Source organism: Bison bison, unplaced genomic scaffold, assembly GCF_000754665.1.
Source record: "Bison bison bison isolate TAMUID 2011002044 unplaced genomic scaffold, Bison_UMD1.0 scf7180017864458, whole genome shotgun sequence".
Lineage (NCBI taxonomy): Eukaryota > Metazoa > Chordata > Mammalia > Artiodactyla > Bovidae > Bison > Bison bison.
Window position 1 is genome coordinate 8,369,095 of NW_011495020.1, and position 19,973 is coordinate 8,389,067.

Genomic DNA, 19,973 nt, shown 5'->3' on the forward strand with positions numbered 1-19,973 from the left:
AACAGCAAAGCTGGGTGACACGCCCAGCGGCACCATGACAGTTCTGAGGTCAACCATCAAAGCTCAGTCTCTGGGCAGTGGCCCAGTTCCCAGAAGTCCTCACTTCTTCCCTGAAACAGCTACCACTCATTAGCCTATGAAATTACCCAGCCCATAAAAACTAACCATACAATATTTCAAGGCCACTCTCACCATCTTTGAAAGGCCCACATTTTGTCTGTGGAGTGTCTTTTTCTCTAAGCCCATTTCTTACCAAGCACTTTTTCTCTCACCGAATTCTTTCTGTGATGAGACATTAAGAACCCGAGCTTCATTAAGTTCTGAAACCATGTGTGTGATCTCAGTTAAGAAAAATCTGGGTTTTGGCTAGGTCCTGTCCTGTCTGTATGAGTTCAAGTCCCAATCTGGGTTTAGGCTGGGTTCAAGTTCTAGCCGTGTGGGTTTAAGTCCCAATTTGAGGTGCATGGTTTCATAATGGCTTGAAGGGTATCTCCCCAAACTTGTGTTCAAGCCCTAACACTCTGAATGAAACTAATTTGGAAATAGCATCTTAACAGATATACTTAAGTTAGGGATCATGAGATGGGATCATCCTGGAAGTGGGATGGATCCTAAATCCAATGGCTGGTCCTTATGAAAGAAGAAAGAGAAAGTGTTAGTCATGTCTGACTCTTTGTGACCCCATGGATGAGGCTCCTCTGTCCATGGGATTCTCCAGGCAAAAACACTGGAGTGGGTTGCCATTCCCTTGTCCAGGGGATCTTCCCCACCCAGAGATCGAACCTGGATCTCCCGCATTATGAGCAGATTCTTTACCATCTGAGCCACCAAGGAATAAGAGACCTTATAAAGGGGAAAGCCAATGATGACTGAGGTTGGGGCTGAAGTGGTCTGTCTGCAAGTCAGGGAAGGCCAAGGATTGCCGCTAATGACTGGAAACTAAAAGGGGGCAGGTGGGGTGGATTCCCTCTCAGAGCCTCCAGAAAGGACCAGCCAACCCTGCTAACAGCTTACTTTCATACTTCTGGCTTCTGTAACTGTTAGCAAACACGTTTCTGTTGTTTTATGCTGCCATGTTTGTGGTCATTTGCTGTGGCAGCCCTAGGAAGCTAATAATATCCTCATGATGATTAAGGACATTCTGAACAATTGTTTTAATCTCAGTAACTGACAAAATTAGAGGGTAGACCTAGACAATCAACTTCTGCCAGTAAAAATAACAGTGCCTCCTCACATGCACCTTTTATTTATCCCAGATTAAACATAGTAGAGTAAAGGGCAAGTTCTGGTTAACTACGGTGTCCCACAGCAGGGTCCTTGATTTTAGGAATCCAAATATTTACACTGCATTGCACACTAACTCTTCATTCTGAGGTGATTCTGAAGGCACTGCTTATCTTCAGGGACCTGGAAGTTAACTGTGATCACCTTCACCCTGACATTGAATGAGTCACCAAGTGCTGTAACCATTTCCTTCTAAATGTCTCTGTAATGTGTGCACTCTTTCTAGGTCCTCTGTCACTCTCCGGGCCCAGCCACCATTGGTTCTCACCCTGACCACCAAGATGCCTCCTAAATGGCCTCTGTGCCCTTCAGCGTGCTGCAAGTAGCCCAGTCTCTCAATACTGTGAGTCTGATTGTGTTATCTCCTGCCTAAAATTCTTGCACAGGGCTTCCAGTGTTCTGGACAAAGATCAGACTCTTTGAGAGAAGAGATTCTGTTTTCTTCTCTGTGTCAATGCCTAAAACAGAGCATGGTACACAGTAGGTGTTCAGTAAATGTCCTCGTTCATGAAATGAACAACTTAAAGCTACAATGTTCTGCATAATCCAGCTCAGGATCCATCTGGTCCCCAAATGTCCTGGATGTTTGACCTTGGGACAAGTCATTGAAATTGTCAGGCTTCACTGGGGTCCTGTCCTCCCAGCTTCCTGTGCCTTAGTCACACAGACCTCTCAGGTCTTTGCAGATGTTGAGTTTCTTCCTCTCTGAGGGTTTTATAAGGCAGTCCCATCTCCTCCTTATACCTCTTGTCTTAGCATCTGCACACCAAATGCCACTTCTGCAGCAAACCTGCCCAGGTGAGGCGCCATCTCCCTCCTACAGGCTCTTGTGCATGTCCTTCACTTTGCATATGACTCTGTTGGGAATCTCCGCTGGCTCAGTGGTAAAGGATTCACCTGCAATGCAAGAGATGCAGTTTCGATCTCTGGGTTGGGTCGATCCCCTGGAGAAGGAAATGGCAACCCACTCCAGTATTCTTGTCTGGAGAATCCCATGGACAGAGGAGACTGGTGGGCTACATACAGTCCATGGGGTTGCAAAATAATTGGACACAACTTGGCGACTAAACCACCTCCACCGTGATTCTAAACTTTATTTAGTGATTACTGTTGACTACCTCCCTCACCAGGCTTCAGGTTCCATAAGAGGAGGGAGAGACAAGCTCCACCTATTCACCACTATCTCCCCAGGGCTGGGCACGTGGCCTGCTACATGACAGTGGTCAGTAAGGGTTTGTGGGAGGAGTGAAGCACCCTGGGGTGTCTCAGCATGGTCACTAGGACTGTCCATGCACAGCAGGTTTCTGGCTTTGGGGGATATAGGAGTGTTCATAGCAACATTCCCTGGGACCCAAGATGAGTAGGAGATTCTACATGATGGGAGATTTCCTATGGGTACTGCTGGGGAACACTGATGAGGTTCACTGCAGGAGTCCACTACTGAGGTACATTGCTGGGGTCCTCTGCTAGGGTACATTCCTGGGTACACTCTTGTGGTACTCTGTTGGGGTTTACTGCAGGAATCCACTGCTGGGGTATGGTGGGAGGTGGTTAGGAGGGAGGTGGGTAGAGGTGTGCATGGAGCAGAGTCCCAAGGCTCTGCTCGAAGTTGGTGACCCCACTAGACTGCTTGGCTTATAGCCAGTTGAACTTTGCATAAGCAAGAAAGAAAATTGACGAATGTTAAATTACTAAGTTACTTATTGCAATAGCGAGTGGATTCTAATAGAGAAGATGAGAACCTTTGTCTAGTTCTGTTTTATTTTACTTTTGGGCTGGGACCAGATGGAAATCACACTCTGCAATTTAAGGGTATACCACCGGGTAGAGAATGCTTTGTTCAAGCTGACCACAGATGGAATTCTTGCTCCATATTGTTTTAATTAACAGACAAGCCAATGAGTAATTTGCTGTCCCTTTAACTTCATCTTCTAACAAAATGAAAAACAGGGTTTGAAGAATAGTAATTCTTTGAAATTTGGGGGATACATACTCTGGTATTCATCCTAGTCCTAAATCTCATTATCCCATGGAGAATCCCTGACAGAATTTAGAGGAGCTTGAGCTCTACTTTAAAGACAAAAGTGCAATCATCTTCTTAGAATGGAAAGTTCTCCTGGGGTGCTGTGATTTGTGGAATGTGGTTTAAGTTAAGCTTTCTCAGTAGGGGTCTTTCTTATGAACAAGGCTTATTCTTTTGGCTACGCCCCTTTAGAAGGTCACCATGATCAGCAGCCAAGGGCAGCATATCCATTTTAGAAAACAGGCCCCAACTTGGAATGGAAAGAAAATGCAGAGGAAACCTACCCACTTCATGATAATAGATGCACGTTGGTTTGGGGATGCCAGATGGAAACTGAGAGTCAGGAATCTCAACTATCAAAATTGCCACAGCAACCTCTGAAAAGCCAGAAGGCATTTGTAATAGCATGACATTTAAATGCTGCACCAGCCAGGAGTCCTCTGAATATTGGCAGCATCTTGGTGATGGTTATAGACCGAATATTTGTGCCCCTCCCCCCATTAATATGGTGAAGTCCTAACCTCCAGTGTGATGGTATTAGGAGGTGGAGCCTTTGGAAGGTAATGAGGTTTGAATGAGATCGTGAGGGTGCAGGCCTCATGATTGGATTAGTGCCCTTGTAAGTAGAGAAAGAGAGACTGGAGCTTCCCCTCTCCCTGCCATGAGGGGATACAGAAAGTAGGCAGCCGTCTGCAAGTCAGGAAGAGGGTTCTCACCAGAATCTTGCTGGACTGGCACCCTGATCTCAGACTTCTCAGCCTCCAGAACTGTGAGAAATAAATGTTGTTTAAACCACCAGTCTATGCTGTTTTGTTATAGTACCCTGAGCTAAGACAGTGGTTGACTTTGTACTTCACATTAGAAAGAGCTTCTGAGGTTTAGAGTGTGGAAACTGGGTTCTTTCCCTTGATCTGGGGACCGTTTTGATGAATGTGTTAAAACCCTGTGAGAATCATTTCCTTTCTGGAATCTGAGAGACTTAGGAAATCTCCCTATGAAGCAGTTTGTTATTTTCCTAATTGCAGTCTATCAAATCACATGACCTTCCAAATGTATAGCCATATAGGCTCGGTGTTACTTGACACAAACAATGTATCCTCTTTCCAAGGTCTCAGCAATCCCAGGTTCCGAAGGATAATCAGGAGGGTCTTCCACGAATACAATCTCTCCCGTTACATCTGCAATTCCTGGACCTGGTGTCCTTCAAGTCACATCAGTGAGGTATCCTTTCCTCCTTGCTCTGTGTTGGTAGCTGCACCAGCCTATCAACCAGGCTTTTTTCTCTGCACACGATTGTAAAGGTAATGCAAATTGATTTAAGTAGAAATAGATGATTGCCTGACATAATTGAAAAATCTATGCATCTACCTCCAGCCTCCAGCACAGTTTGATCCAGGGCTCACAGAACGTCAACAGAATCCAATCTCTCTTCCTACTTTCATTTTATATTCTTTCTTTCTTTCTTTCTTTATTTTTGTGTGTGTGTTTTGTTTTACTTACTTTTTTTTTTAAATTTTATTTTTAAACTTTACAATATTGTATTTGTTTTGCCAAATATTGAAATGAATCCGCCACAGGTATACATGTGTTCCCCATCCTGAACCCTCCTCCCTCCTCCCTCCCCATACCATCCCTCTGGGTCGTCCCAGTGCACCAGCCCCAAGCATCCAGTATCATACATCGCACCTGGACTGGCGACTCATTTCATATATGATATTATACATGTTTCAATGTCATTCTCCCAAATCTTCCCACCCTCTCCCTCTCCCACAGAGTCCATAAGACTGTTCTATACATCAGTGTCTCTTTTGCTGTCTCGTATACAGGGTTATTGTTACCATCTTTCTAAATTCCATATATATGCGTTAGTATACTGTATTGGTGTTTTTCTTTCTGGCTTACTTCATTCTTTATTTTTAACTTAAAAAATTCTTATTGTTATTTCATTTTTTGGCTGTGTTGCATGGAATGCAGGATCTTAGTTCCCCATCCAGGGATTTAACCCACACCCCTTGCATTGGAATTGCAGAGTCTTAACCTCTGTACCACTAGGGAAGTTCCTCCTTTCATATCCTTTGTCTCTCCTATTTTATCTCACGCTTTTGGTCCTATTTCCTCAATTTTAGCTTTATTCTCAGTGCCTTCCTCATTCAAGATGGTTGTGGCCCTCGATTTTCCAACGTCAAGGTTCAAGTTTGTCAAGTAAGAGCACTGATTTCTATTCTAGTAATTAATCGAAGGTCTCATTGCATTTCCCTGGCTCTGATTAGAACATATGTGGGTACCTAAGACCAATCACTGCTGGAGAGAGTTTGCATGAATTGCATAGCTGACCTCACATGTTTCATACCCTGTACTTTGGGGGCCATGGGGACGGGGGAAGGTGAGGGGTGGTGTACATCTGATCTACATGGTATAAGAATAAGGGAGCATGGGTTTCCCAAAGGAAATGAGAGCAGGGCCTGTTGGTGGAAGTAGGGTGAATGGATACTGGATGACCCGAAATCAACAAATGTCCATTACCAGACCTGCCTAACCCTCTTTTCTGCATTAAAACAGCAAGAGAAGTCAACATCCTAAACAGGCAGAGTAGACCTCAGCTTTCCAAATGCTTTTGCTCTGGGTTAAGTGAGAATTTTTATCTGGAGCATAAATCCAAGTGCTTTAGAGGAACAGTGTTTCAGATAAGCGAAGTGTGTCTGGGAGCGTATGGGTACAGAGTCATCCTCGAACAAGGGGTAGAAAGCAGAACAGTTCACTAAAGTGGCTGTAATATCAAAATTTATCCTTTGAGCATTGTATTCAGCACTTTAGAATGTTAGGTCCCCGGGTCAGCAGTGGATGGAGAGGACATTCAGCTGAACTTTCTCTGTTGGGAACAGAGCTGATATTCTTCAGGTTGTCTACCTTTCCTCAGACCACACAGGGACTCAGGGAACATTACTGACCCACTGCTGACCTGCTAACCTGCCATTCTTCTCCTCTGTGCCCACCATCTTCACTCTTTGAGCTTATAAAGAGATCTTGTGTTTCCTAAGATTTAGAAGCCTACATGCACCCCTTGAATTTATTTTTCTTACCAAATTAGAATGAGTGGGTAAGTGTTTTCTAAAATTGGTCTTAATCCCTTTAAATGTAAGCTCTCTTTCATCCCCATGAGAATATAAGCTCCACCAGGAAAGGGTTTTTTCCCTTTCCCTTTTGCCTAGTACCACACGGGCACCCTCCCCATATTGCCCAAACCTCCCAGTGTTTCCTGGGCTTGAGTTTGCTTGGGGACACTTGAGTTTGTTTGAGGAAACTAGGGCTCTCTAGAGTTGACAATCACAGAGAAGGAGACCAGGCACACCTGGCAGGACCCTGGCCTGAAATCTAGTCTGGAGCATCCCTTTGGAGGAAGTGGACAAGGATGGTCCTGCTGTGTACCTGAACCTCTCTTAACAGTGGTTCCAAAGACTGTGGAGTCCCTAGTGATAGGGGCTAGCTTAGAACCTACTTGGCAGATAGCGTCTGGACCTTTTCTGGGGCTCTCACCATGGGACCTTTAAATCCCCTAGGAACAAACTGGGTTAATACGATCTGAGGAAAGGTAGACAACCTGAAGAATAGCAGCTCTGTTTCCAACAGAGAAAGTTCAGCTGAATGTTCTCCAGGTCATACGTGATACTAGATACAGGTCATACCTGATGTTCCTTCTCATGCAATCACAGGTGGCCCAACCCCACCCTGACATCACTGGAAGGACCATCGCCATGAATCATAGTAGGTAACACATACTTACCTCAGTCTACAACTGTTCCCCCATCACCAGTATTTAGTAAAGGGACAACCAAAGGGGAAATCACAAGAGGACATCAGCTGAACAGTGACTACCCTCTTCCCTAGTCCTCCTTCACCACTGGGTTCTGAAAGCACATGCAGATTGGAAGAGAGGCTTTATGTCCCTCTCTGTCCCATGCAGGAAATCAGAGGATGCCTCTCTGGTAAAACCAATCCGCCCAAGAAAAGAGAATTAGTGGTGTTTAGCCTGAGCATGTAAAGAATTAGGCATCTATAGCCTGCTGTCCAACCAGAGAAGCCCCCCAGGCGACAAGCCCCATGCACAGTCTCTGCTATTTCTCACATTGTTCCCAAACTAATTTATGAGGACTGATACAAATAACACAGAGATATGAGATGGTTCAGCAAAGAGGCTGTGTACAAAATGTAAACTCACACTTGTTAAGGGTGGGCTGGCTCACTCTTTCAAAGTCAACTGCAAAAGGGAAATGGACAGTTACCTGCTTTGTAATAGTCATAAGATAAAAGCTCATCAGTTGCTCCTAACTCTTTTCTCTCTTACTACATCCATATCTCCTAGCAATGGTTGCCATGGAGTCTTTGTCCATACTCCACTTTGGAGATTCAGCGTCTGTCTTTGGGGGCATCTCAGTGAAATTCCAGAAACCTTTGGTTCTATTTGAACTGAAGACTGCCTGACACACACCCATGCTACACACACGTTTCCAATTTCGTAACTGCTAAGGAAAGTTGTCATGGCTATTGATTTCTAACCCATCAATTCATTAGGTCCTTAAAGAAGATTAAAATGATGATAGAAATTAATTTTTAAAAACAAGAAATTCCATTGTAAGGGTTGATTCCTAGGGTGGGTTTTGTCTTGGATTGCTGGTTTCCCATGCAGGTTGCCTTAAAGGGACTAGGGCATCACCTGCAGTCTCCAGGCATAGTGTTTTGGAAAGTCAGAGTGCCCTCAATGAAGTGTCATGCCATTAAATTCAATTCAGGGTACAGTCTGTGCTCTGCAAATTTACTACATGGAAGCATAAAAAAAATACATACCTTTTCTTCTAAAAGCCTGTTAAGGACTCTGTTCTGATAGTCTCCAAATATCTGAACAGTACAATATAGATACAGTCATCTTCTCTTGCCCCTAAATGGTCAGCAAAGCAGAACTTTATCTCTTTATTCAAAATGGATGTGACAAAGAATCCTGTGTACCACTAAAGTATTTTTAGCTTAGATACTCCATGGTATTTACTTGCAACATATTGAATATCTATGATGTGCCAGGCCCTGTGCTAGGTATTGTAATACAGCAACAAATAAGATCCTGCCCTCCTCAAGGGGCTGCTGGTCTAGTGGGGATAGACACATACATGAAGCTTCACTGTAACACACTGTGATAGGACTCTTACATATGTTTATACAAGGGGCTGTGGAAATACCTAAAGGATCAGTGAATTCCTTCCCACAGGGCTGAGTGTGGGCATGAGGAGGGGGTGATATTAGAGAGGACTTTGGGGAGCCATGCTTCTCTTTTCACATTTATACAATAAAAGAAAAGGAATAGCCAAAGTAACTGAGTTTGAATGTCTATTGAGCCCTGGAAAGTGGACATAAAGAAAAGTAACAACAGATTCTTGACTTTGAGAAATGTCTTACTTCTTTTTGGACCGAAGTTTGGTTTCTGTTTGATTTCCTAAAAGTATTCACTAAGAAGACACATACTTCACATGCATTGATGAGTATCCAGATGCTTGATCTAAAGACTAATGAGGAGGTGATGTGCGCAGTTTAGGAAGGGAAGATGTGGCTTCACAGGCTCAAGGACTGATTGATGGAACAGGCACTGGGCTGCTTCTGTGCAGCTTAGGAAGTGGGAATTGGGGTCACTGGGTGGAAGCAATTACAGGAAGGCAGGCATGAGCCCATTTTGAAGAAGATTCATTTTTCTGAATCTAGAACTTTCTAAGCTGGGAACAAGCTGTCTTATGGGGGTGAAGAGTACCTTGTTCCCACCAAGTAAGGCAAACATGATAAAATGATATTCGGGCATTATAAAGGATTGGGCCAGAATAGTTAAATTCAACAATTGCCTATCATGCACTCAGCATTCTGCCAAGATCTAGGCATTTAATGATGAGTAAATCATGTATATTGCCCTCAGGGAAACAGACAGGTATACAGGAAAGTATATAGAGTGTGATGCATGTCAGTAAAATTAACGTCCTGGAGGGGATCGCTTCTAAATTAAAATCCAAAGGGCAAGAATATAGTTGGTCCAGGTGGTGGCAGAGAAAAGAGGGAGTGCTGGGAGAGTTCTTCTAACAGTCTGTGCAAATTTATTGACTCAGTTCAGTTGCTTAGTTGTGTCTGACTTGTTGCAACCCCATGGACTGCAGCACTCCAGGCTTCCCTGTCCATCACCAACTCCCGAGCTTGCTCAAACCCATGTCCATCGAGTCGGTGATGCCATCCAACCATCTTATCCTCTGTCATCCCCTTCTCCTTCTGCCTTCAATCTTTCCCAACATCAGGGTCTTTTCTAATGAAAATTTATTGACTAACATACTAAAAAAGTAAATAAAACTATGTTTCCCATTTTACCTGGAATAAGGAATAAATAAGACCATATTTATTGGGTATCTTTAAAAAATTCTGAGTAGCCTAATCATGTGGGTTTAGTAATTTTGTGTGCTTAGTTGCTTCAGTCAAGTCCAACTCTTTGCGACCCTAAGGGCTGTAACCTGCCAGGCTCCTCTGTCCAGGCAAGAACACTGGAGTGGGTTGCCAAGCGCTCCTCCAGGGGATCTTCCTGATCCAGGGATTGAACCTGAGTCTCCTGTGCCTCCTGCATTGCAGGTGGATTCTTTACCACTGAGCCACCAGGAAAACTCTTGCTGATTATCGAGCATATTAAAAAGGAAATTCACAGAGGGTTAGATGTGTCCTTTCACTCTTCCTGACACTCAGTTTTACCACTGTCTAACAGCCAGCACCACCTACGCCCACAAACTTGTGGATATCCCAAACTGTTCAATTCATGCAATTTAAGAAATACTTCTTGAGGGACTTCCTGGTGCTCCTGTGGTTAAGAATCCACCTGCCAGTGCAGGGGATGCAGGTTCGATCCCTCGTCAGGAAACTAAGATCCCACATGCCTTAGGGCACTAAGCCTTCACACAGCAACTACGGAGCCCGCATGCTGTGGAGCCCCCACACCACCACTAGAGAGTCTGTGCAATGCAAACAAAGATCCTGAATGACGTAACAAAGACCTGACACAGCCAAATAAATATTTTTTAAAATAAAGCCTTGTTTACTAAAAAACAGCAACTACAAATATCCAGTATTTCAGTTTCTATGGGTCAGGAATTTGGGTGTCTCTCAGGATTTCTCATGAGGTTGCATTCAAGCCGGGGCCGCTGAAGGCTTGGTTGCAAGATGGTCTGCTTCTAAGCTCACTCAGGTCATTGACATGCTACGGAATACTCGTTTCCAAGTGAAGTCCCACAGCTGTTGTCAAGTCTCAGAACCTCACTGGATCCTGGCTGGAGCGCCTGAGCACACAGGCATCAATTCTTTGCTTCATGGGATTCTCTGCAGGGCTGATCACACAAGGCAGCTTGCTTCCCCAGCGTGACAGATGAGAGAGAGAAAAAGAGGAACTGTTGTAAGGAATTGGTTCACACAGTAGTGAAGGTTGGCAAAATCAGAATCTATAGGGTGGGTTGGCAAATTGGAGACCCAGGAAAGAGTTGCAGCTTGAATCCACAGGTCTGCTGGCAGAATTTCCTCTTCTTCAGGGGAGGTCAATCTTTGTTTTATTAAGGTCTTTGACTGATTGAACAGGGCCCACCAACATTACAGAAGGGAATCTGTTTACTCGAACTCTACTGGTTTAAATGTTAATCTCATCTAAAAATACCTTCGTAGAAACATCTGGAACAAAGTTTGACCAAATATCTGAGTAGGGTGGCTTAGCCAAGCTGACACATAAAGTGAACAATCAGCATGCCTATGTGTGAGAGAGGGTGGGAGGGTTAGATCATGGGAGATGGGGGTGGGGAGAGGAGGTACAGTTTCCCAGTCACTTCCCTCTCCCATCCCGCTTCTTCCCCAATCAAACAGGTCACTCTCTCACATGTACCACGGCTCTGCCCCTACTGGATGGCTGTTTGTTTTGAGGGGCATGGCTTGAACACAGAGGTTGACTGAGGACCCACAGGAGGGGCAAAATGTGGTTTGAGTGGCTTCTGCAGGACAGTGGGGTCAGCGCTTACTAGTCTGTCTTACCCGGGTCCCACATCACTGTGCCTCAGTCACCCAGAGCTACAGCTGGCTGGGGCAGCTCAGGGCCAAGGGCAGCTAGAAGGGAAATTTGACTTCTTACGTACAAACCTTCACTTCCTTCTCTGCCCTCAGCAAAGAGTTGTGTCCATTCCCTTCCATCCACACACCAACACTCACATGTGTTTCTTTTCCATCCCTGTAGGGTCTTCAAACCACTCTAGTATTCTTGCCTGGCAAATCCCATGGATGGAGGAGCCTGGTGGGCTGCAGTCCATGGGGTCGCTAGGAGTCAGACACAACTGAGCGACTTCCCTTTCACTTTTTGCTTTCATGCATTGGAGAAGGAAATGGCAACCCACTTCAGTGTTCTTGCCTGGAGAATCCCAGGGACGGGGGAGCCTGGTGGGCTGCCGTCTAAGGGGTCACACAGAGTCGGACACAACTGAAGCGACTTAGCAGCAGCAGCAGGGTCTTCAAATCTCCTGGTGAACACTGATTTGGGAGAAAAGCAAGACCTAGCAGTTAGATTCGTTTTTCTGCAGAAAGGTAACTTCATAGAAGAATGATCCAGTTTACTTTTGCATTTAGTCTAGCATTCCAGTGTAATTACACTCTCAATATGCCCTCTGAACACCAATATTCAGAAACCTTGGGGTAATCATGTCTATTTCTTATCCGCAGAAAAATGCTTAGAGACGGTTTAGGCTAGAGCAATTGTGCATGCAGCTTAATTATTATTTTAGAATATCTCAGAGCCATTTCTTGTTAGAACACTATCTATCAAGCCCAGGACTGAGTTGGAAGAGAGAAAATATGGTTTGGCAGTTCAGTGAAAAATGAGTTGCATTTTGCCTCCTGTGTTGGGGGAAGGTGAACTGTTGGTAGGGAAGGGATGGGCATCTTCTCTGGCACTGACACTCTTTGTTACAAAGTTCCTTTGTTCCTTTTTAATGCACTGGAAAGTTCTTTGAATCTAAAGAAATTTACTTCTGCCTCTTTCTTTTTCTATGATTATAGAAAACATTTAAATTGAAAGGATCTCTGGAGACGGCAATTTTCATGCTTCTGTAGATCATATAACAATGAAGTCTGTTCTTCAAACTTGACTTCCAATTTGTTTTAAAACTAAGGTGAATTTTTTTTTAAGCTTTTTTGAAATACAGTTGATTTAAAATGTCATGTCAGTTTCAGGTATATGGCAAAGTGATTCAGTTATGCATCATAAATACACACACACACACATATATACGTTCTTTTTCAGATTCTTTTCCCTTGTAAGTTAATACAAGATATTGAGTATATTTCCCTCTGCCCTACAGTAGGTCTTTGTTGGTTATCTATTCCATATATAGTAATGTGTATATTTTAATCCTAAACTCCTAATTTATCTCTCCCAACCCTCTCCCTTTGCTAATCTTAAATTTGTTTTCTATGTTTGTGAGTCTATTTCTGTTTTGTAAATAAGTTCATTTGTATCATGTTTTTTAAGGTTCCACATATAAGCGATATATGATATTTGTCTTTCTCTGTGTGACTTACCATGGTAATCTCTGTCTGACTTTCTATAGTGTAATCTCTAGGTCCATCCCTGCCGTTCCAAATGACATTTTTTCATTCATTTTTATGGCTGGATAATATTCCATTGTGTATATGTGCCACAATTTTGTCATCTCATTCATCTGTTGAAGTCTACTTAGGTGGCTTCCATGTCTTGGCTATTGTAAATAGTGCTGCTATGAATTTTGGGTGCATGTATTTTTTCAAATGATGTTTTCCCCCAAATATATACTCAGGGTTGGGACCACTGATCACATGGTAACTCTATTTTTAGTTTTTTAAGGAGCCTCCTTACTATTTTCCACAGTGGTTGTACCAATGTACATTCACACCAACAGTGCAGGAGGATCCCTTTTTTCCACACCCTCTCCAGCACTGCTGTCTATAGACTTTTTAATGATGGCCATTCCGACCAGTGTGAGGTGATACCTCATTTAGTTTTGATTTGCATTTCTCTAATAATTAGTGATGCTAAACATCTTTTCATGTACCTCTTTGCCATCTGTATTTCTTCTTCAGAGAAATGTCCATTTCAGGTGGGTTTTTTTTTTTTTTTTGGACAAGTCTATTCTTCCTGTTTCTGACCTAATCCAAGCCAATCCTTCTCCTATACTGCACCAGAGTTTTCTAATATATCCTATTATTGAATTAAATAATAACTATTCAATTGTGCATGTGGGTAAGGGTGACTATTGTGAAGGTGTGATGTGGACATTACTAACTCTGCCTCCCCTTCTTTCCCTCTTGTTTGTTTCTCATTGTGTTTCTGAATAAATCAATGTGCTGTCTGAAACCATTGCTTATCTTTCCATGCTCTGCCTCTTATTACCTGATGCTGCCTGCCTTGGGAACCTCTGATTTTCTCATTAAATAAATAACAGGTCCTTAGTGTTTAAGTCACTTTTTTGGAGTGGGGATTTGCAGTCAAAAGCAATCCTCACAGATACATGAGTTGGGTACCAGGCAATATGGGCTCCATGTGTATTTAATGGATGAATTAATAAGAGAATGAGTCAATGAAACTCCTACTTTGACCACACATTTCCACACTCCAGCTGTGTCTGACTGTTACTAGTTGCAGCCTGGGCCTTGCTCTCTAGCTTCAGCATTTTGCACAATTTATTCTGTGTCTGGAAGAATATCCCTTTATTGTTCATCCAGAGAATTCCTTGTGCATTCCTCCTTCAGAACTGAGCTCAAATATCAGCTGCTCTGGACAACCTTATTTGACTTCCCTAAATAGAGTGAAGAATTTCATGCTCCCAGAGTTTCACTTGGTGTTTCTGTGTAACAGTTTACTCCAAAACTTAGTGGGGAAAATGACCGTTTATTATGTCCCTGGATTCCCTGGAATTTGTGCTCGGCATGGCAGGGGGTCTTGTCCCTACCTCAGTTGGAAATCTTGACAGCAGGACTGGGACCATCTGATGACTGGTTCGTTCACCTGGCTGGTGGTTGATGGGAGGGATCAATCATATGGAGGGTGGAATAGCAGGGGATCCTTGGGCATCTCTTTCTATATCTCGGTTGTTTCCCCATATTGCAGCTTCAAGGTGACTGAAGTTTTTCCAAGGTGGTTCAGGGCTCAAAAGGCGTACAGAGAGAGAGGGAGAGAGTGGGGGAGAGAGAGAGAGAGAGAGAGAAAGGAAAAACCAGGAGAGGGTTGTATTCTTTATACGACCTAGCCTTGGAAGTCACATAGCATCACTTCTGCCATACTGTATCTGGCAGAGCAGTCATGAGCCCACTGAGGTTGGAGGGGATGATTCTGACTCTTGATGTGTGATGTGGCAGCGGGCTGGAAAGGCATGTGGAACTAAAAATACTGCCATGCCATATTTAGAAAGTCCTATCTGTTCCAATGCCTAATACATACCTCTACCATAATATTTACCAACCTGACATAATTAGTTTCTTTTATCTCTATTCTCCTGACTTAAGTGTGAGCATCTGGAAGTTTTGGACTGTGTTTTATTCACTTTAGTGTCTCTGGAATCTTTATAAATATATGTTTAATAAAGGGTTTAAACTAACCTGTCTGGGCCTCATTTGTTAAAGGAGAAAAAAAAGCATTAGGAGCAGTAAGAATTTTGATCTAGGTTGCCAAGGTCCTTGCCAGCTACCACATTATGAGTCTGCCTTTCTTTAGGGGGATAAGTAATGATCAAGCTGACATAGATATTGAACTGTGTTTGCTTTTCCACTGTCAAGCTCTATAGCAGTGTTGTTCCATAGAACTTTCTGGAGTGATGGAAAAGATTACTATCTGTGCTATGTTATGTCACTTTCCCTGGTGACTCAGTGGTAAAGAATTCGCCTGCCAATGCAGGAGATGCAGGTTCTATCCCTGGGTCAGGAAGATCCCCTGGAGAAGGAAATGAGAACCCACTTTGGTATTCTTGCCTAGGAAATCCCATGGACAGAGGAGCCTGGCAGGCAACAGTCCATGGGGGTTGCAAAAAAGTCGGACACGACTTAGTGACTAAACAACAACAACAATATGTCATGTCACATGTGGCCATTGAGCCCTTGAGATGTGATTAGAGTGACTGGGAAACTATGTTTTAAATTTATTTCATTTCCATTAATTTTAGTTTAATTCTAAATAACACAGGGGACTGGTGGCAACCTTATTGAACTGAGCTCTAGAGGATCAGGTTTGGTGTAATTCTGTCCCAGGTTTGCAGAACCAGATACTACTGGCTTCTCTTTCTTCAGCAAAATAAACAAAAACCACAAAAGTTTCTTTTTGTCCCTTTCTGCTCCCACCAAAACACTCCCTCAAATTCCTGAGATAGCCCTTCTTAGTTGCCTTCTATTCACATCCTCTCTTTTTTCCTCTGGTTTTCTGCCTAATTTGTTTCCATATATCATTTTTTTGTTCCCATTTTGCTTTCTACTTGGAAAAATACTTCCTCATGTCTAATCTGTATCACATATACTAATGTGATTCTGTTGAAAGGTCACTGATGTTACTTAAGCCAGTTATCATTTTCATGCACTTTAATGAAAACCTGCCTTTAAACATTCCTGTTGTTGACAAGCTCACTGAGAATCTTTAATCTGGCCTTTCTGGCCCCCTTCTTTAATTCCAGCTGTCTTTCTATTGGCATGTCCTGTTTTTTATTAAACTATCACTGGAATGCTCTTGCCTTTAATGTGGTTTTGGGGAGAGGAACAAGCATTGTCTTTTTCATAGTTTGGAGAGGGGCAAGTGGCAATCTTAACTTTATTGACCAAGATGTATAGTTTTGTAACCCTGGTTTCCTTTTTGACACGTACACACTGCTGTATGTATTTGAGGCTGTGTTGGGTCTTTGCTACCGCATGTAGTCTTCCTCTGGTTGGGGAGAGGGGGGCCGCTCTCTAGTTGTGGTTCGTGGGCTTCTCATTGTGGTGGCTTCTCTGGTGGCAGAACACAACCTCCTGGCACACAGCTTCAGTAGTTGCCACGCACGGGCTTAGTTGCTCCAAGGCATGTGGAATCTTCCTGGACCAGGGATTGAACTCGTGCCCCTGCATTGGCAGGCAGATTCCTATCCACTGTGCCACCAGAGAAGTCCCTTTGTAACTCTGTTTCGAATGATCAGAGTAAGAACAAGCAAGTTTTCTTTGCTAAACCCAGAAATACTGCCATGCGGAGAGTTCAGGAAGCAGGGCTGGGGCTCTGGAACATTTTACATTTAAAGGGCAAACTTTATTTTCATAAGAACAAGTGTGAAGTTAGAGTCTGGAATGACCTGGAGGTGTAGGTTTTACAGCCAAGGCACTTAGCTCTGGAGAGAAGCCACAGATGGCCTGGAGCACCTGCAGGAAACAATGGAAATGTCAGGACCCCGTGTTAAATCCGTCATCTCAAACCAGGGAATCACAACTCTGTGCCCAGATGGAGGGAGTGGGACAGGAGGGTAAATTTGCAGAAGGCAGAGAATTTTGTCTGTTTTATTCACTATTGTATCTTTGGGGGCCTTGTTCTGTTCACTCACCAACTATTCAGTACCTATTATGGGCCAGGTCCCATATCAGTGAAAAAAACAGATTAAGATTCCTGCCTTCTGGAGCTGGAACACTGAGAGTCAGGGTCGGGGAGAAAGATACAAATAAAATGCAATAGATATGTAACTTATAAGGGGGGAGGAGGAGAGGGAGGGATAGACTGGAATTGACATGTACAGCTTCCCTGGTGGCTCAGAGGTTAAAGTGTCTGCCTGCAATGCAGGAGACCTAGGTTTGATCCCTGGGTCAGGAAGATCCCCTGGAGAAGGAAATGGCAACCCACTCCAGTATTCTTGCCTGGAGAATCCCATGGACTGAGGAGCCTGGTGGGCTACTGTGCACAGGGTCGCAAAGAGTCGGACACGACTGAGCGATTTCACTTCACTTAACCAACAAGGACTTACTGTGTACCACAGGGAACTCTGCTCAACATTCTGTTATATCCTAAGTGGGAAAAGAACTTGAAAAAGAATACATACATGTATTTGTATAACTGAATCACTTTGCTGTACACCTGAAACACTGTTAATCAACTGTTGTTGTTGTTCAGTTGCTAAGTTGTGTCTGACTCTTTCGTGATCCCATGGACTAAGCTCGCCAGGCTCCCCTGTCCATGGGACTTCCCAGGCAAGAATACTGGAGTGGGCTGCCATTTCCTTCTCCAGGGGATCTTCCTGACCCAGGAATCAAACCTGAGTACTCTGCATTAGCAGGTGGATTCTTTACTGCTGATCCATGAGGGAAGCCCATTAATCAACTATACCTCAATATAATGGAGAAGGAAAGGGCAACCCATTCTCATATTCTGGCCTGGAAATTCCATGGACAGAGGAGTCTGGTGGGTTACAGTCCATGGGATCACAAAGAGCTGCACGTGACTGAACAACTAACACACACACATCCTTCAATATAAAATTAAAAAAATTTTCTTATGTTAAAGTATGTTAGTAGGTAGCACATGTTATAAAACCAGAAAGCCTAGAGCAGAGTAAGGGATACAAAAAATCTGAAATTGACATTGCAACTTAAAATATAAAAGTCAGGCTAAACTTCATTGAAAGCATATTTGAGTAAAGACCAGAAGTGAGAGTAGCTTGGCACCTAGAGCAATGCCTGGCTCAGAGAAGATTTGTTGAATGAACAGATGAGTAAACTTTGTCCATCTTTCCACTCACTGCATGCATTCTTCAGGTGAGCCCTGAAATGGGGTATGGGAATATGCTGCCCTTTAGTGAGATCTGGGGGCTTCCCAGGTGGCACTAGTGGTAAAGAACTTGCCTAGCAATTCAGGAGACGTAAGAGATGTGGGTTCAATCCTTGGGTCAGGAAGATCCGCTGGAGGAGGGCATGGCAACACATTCCCGTATTCATGCCTGGAGAATCCCATGGACAGAGGAGCCTGGTAGATTACAGTCCATGGAGTTTCAGAAAGTCGGACACAGCTGAAGTGGTTTAGCATACATGCACGCAGTGAGGTCTAGACATTGATTATCTCTCCACAGTGAACCTTGCTAGTGTTAAGGATTTCCACATACCTCAACTCCTAGTTATAAGCCAACAATTTCATCAGATGTTCACAGAGATTTAGTGATGAGTTTCAAAGCCAGAAGAAAAATTTGCCTAACTAAATTTACTGAAATGTACATGTATATAGTATTATGATCTGTAACTGATATTTTCTCAAGGTATATAGAAGCAAACCCTGCAAAAAACATGCCTGTCTATGGAACTGAATGTTGCATATGTTAGGTGGTGGGGAGAGGATTGAGGAGATTTGCAGAATTGAGGTAGCAAAGCCGTTTCCTTTGCTTCACAATTTTGCCCGAGGCTAGCCCTGCAGGAGAATTTTAATAATGAACATCGTTCATGGCTCTAAAATTATTTAATTTCATGGTGATTTTACAATTCCCATTTTAAGACTTGAGACACAATGAAACCAGATCATTTGTCTGGGCTCCTCCACAGTGAAAACATGAAAGCCAATAAAAGGTTTCATGCTGCCAGAAGCCTGAGCTCTCATGCTAAACACTAGATCCAAATGGACTGAGTTTGGAGGACTTGCAGTTGATTAAATCATTTATTCATTTATTTGGAAAATCTGAGCCAGATGGGAGAGATATGCAGTGTAAGATTAGAAGAAGGGGGTGGGATTTCCATGCCCTCCCAGCACCTTGATGAAGCTTTCTGACCCTTGTTGTTTAGGGTTTTTAACTAAGGTAACATTATATGGATGCTTGATCAGATCATTGGCTATTAGTGATCAAACTCAACCTCCAGCCCTTCTCCCCTCTCCCAAGGCCTGGGAAGGGACTAGGAAGTGATCGGGGGTGTGAGGACAGGGGACTCTGAAATTTCCAACCCTCTAACCATCACTTTTTTGGCCATCAGCCCCCATCCTAAAGCCATCTAGGCATCTCCAGCCACCAGTCATCACAATGGCATTTAAAAGACACTCTTGGGGAATTCCTTGGTGGTCTAGATTTGGTGCTTTCATTGCTGTTGTGCAGCCTGGGTTCAGTCCCTGGTCAGGGAACTAAGATCCTACAAGCAGCCAAAAAGCCAAACCAAAGCAAAAAAAAATTCTTACTGTTTCAGAAATTACAAAGGTCTTAGAAGCTATGTGCCAGGAACTAGGGATAAAGACCAATATATATTTTCCATTATACCACAATTATTTTAAGTCAAATTAAACTCTGAGGTACTATTTTACTCAGTTGCTGCTGCTGCTGCTAAGTCACTCAGTCATGTCCGACTCTGTGCGACCCCATGGACTGCAGCCTACCAGGCTTCTCCATCCATGGGATTCTCCAGGCAAGAACACTGGAGTGGGTTGCCATTTCCTTCTCCAGTGCATGAAAGTGGAAAGTGAAAGTGAAGTCGCTCAGTCGTGTCCGACTCTTAGCGACCCCATGGACTGTAGCCTACCAGGCTCCTCCGTCCTGGGATTTTCCAGGCAAGAGTACTGGAGTGGGGTGCCATTGCCTTCTCCAGGGGATTTTCCCAACCCAGGGATTAAACCTGGGTCTCCTGCACTGCA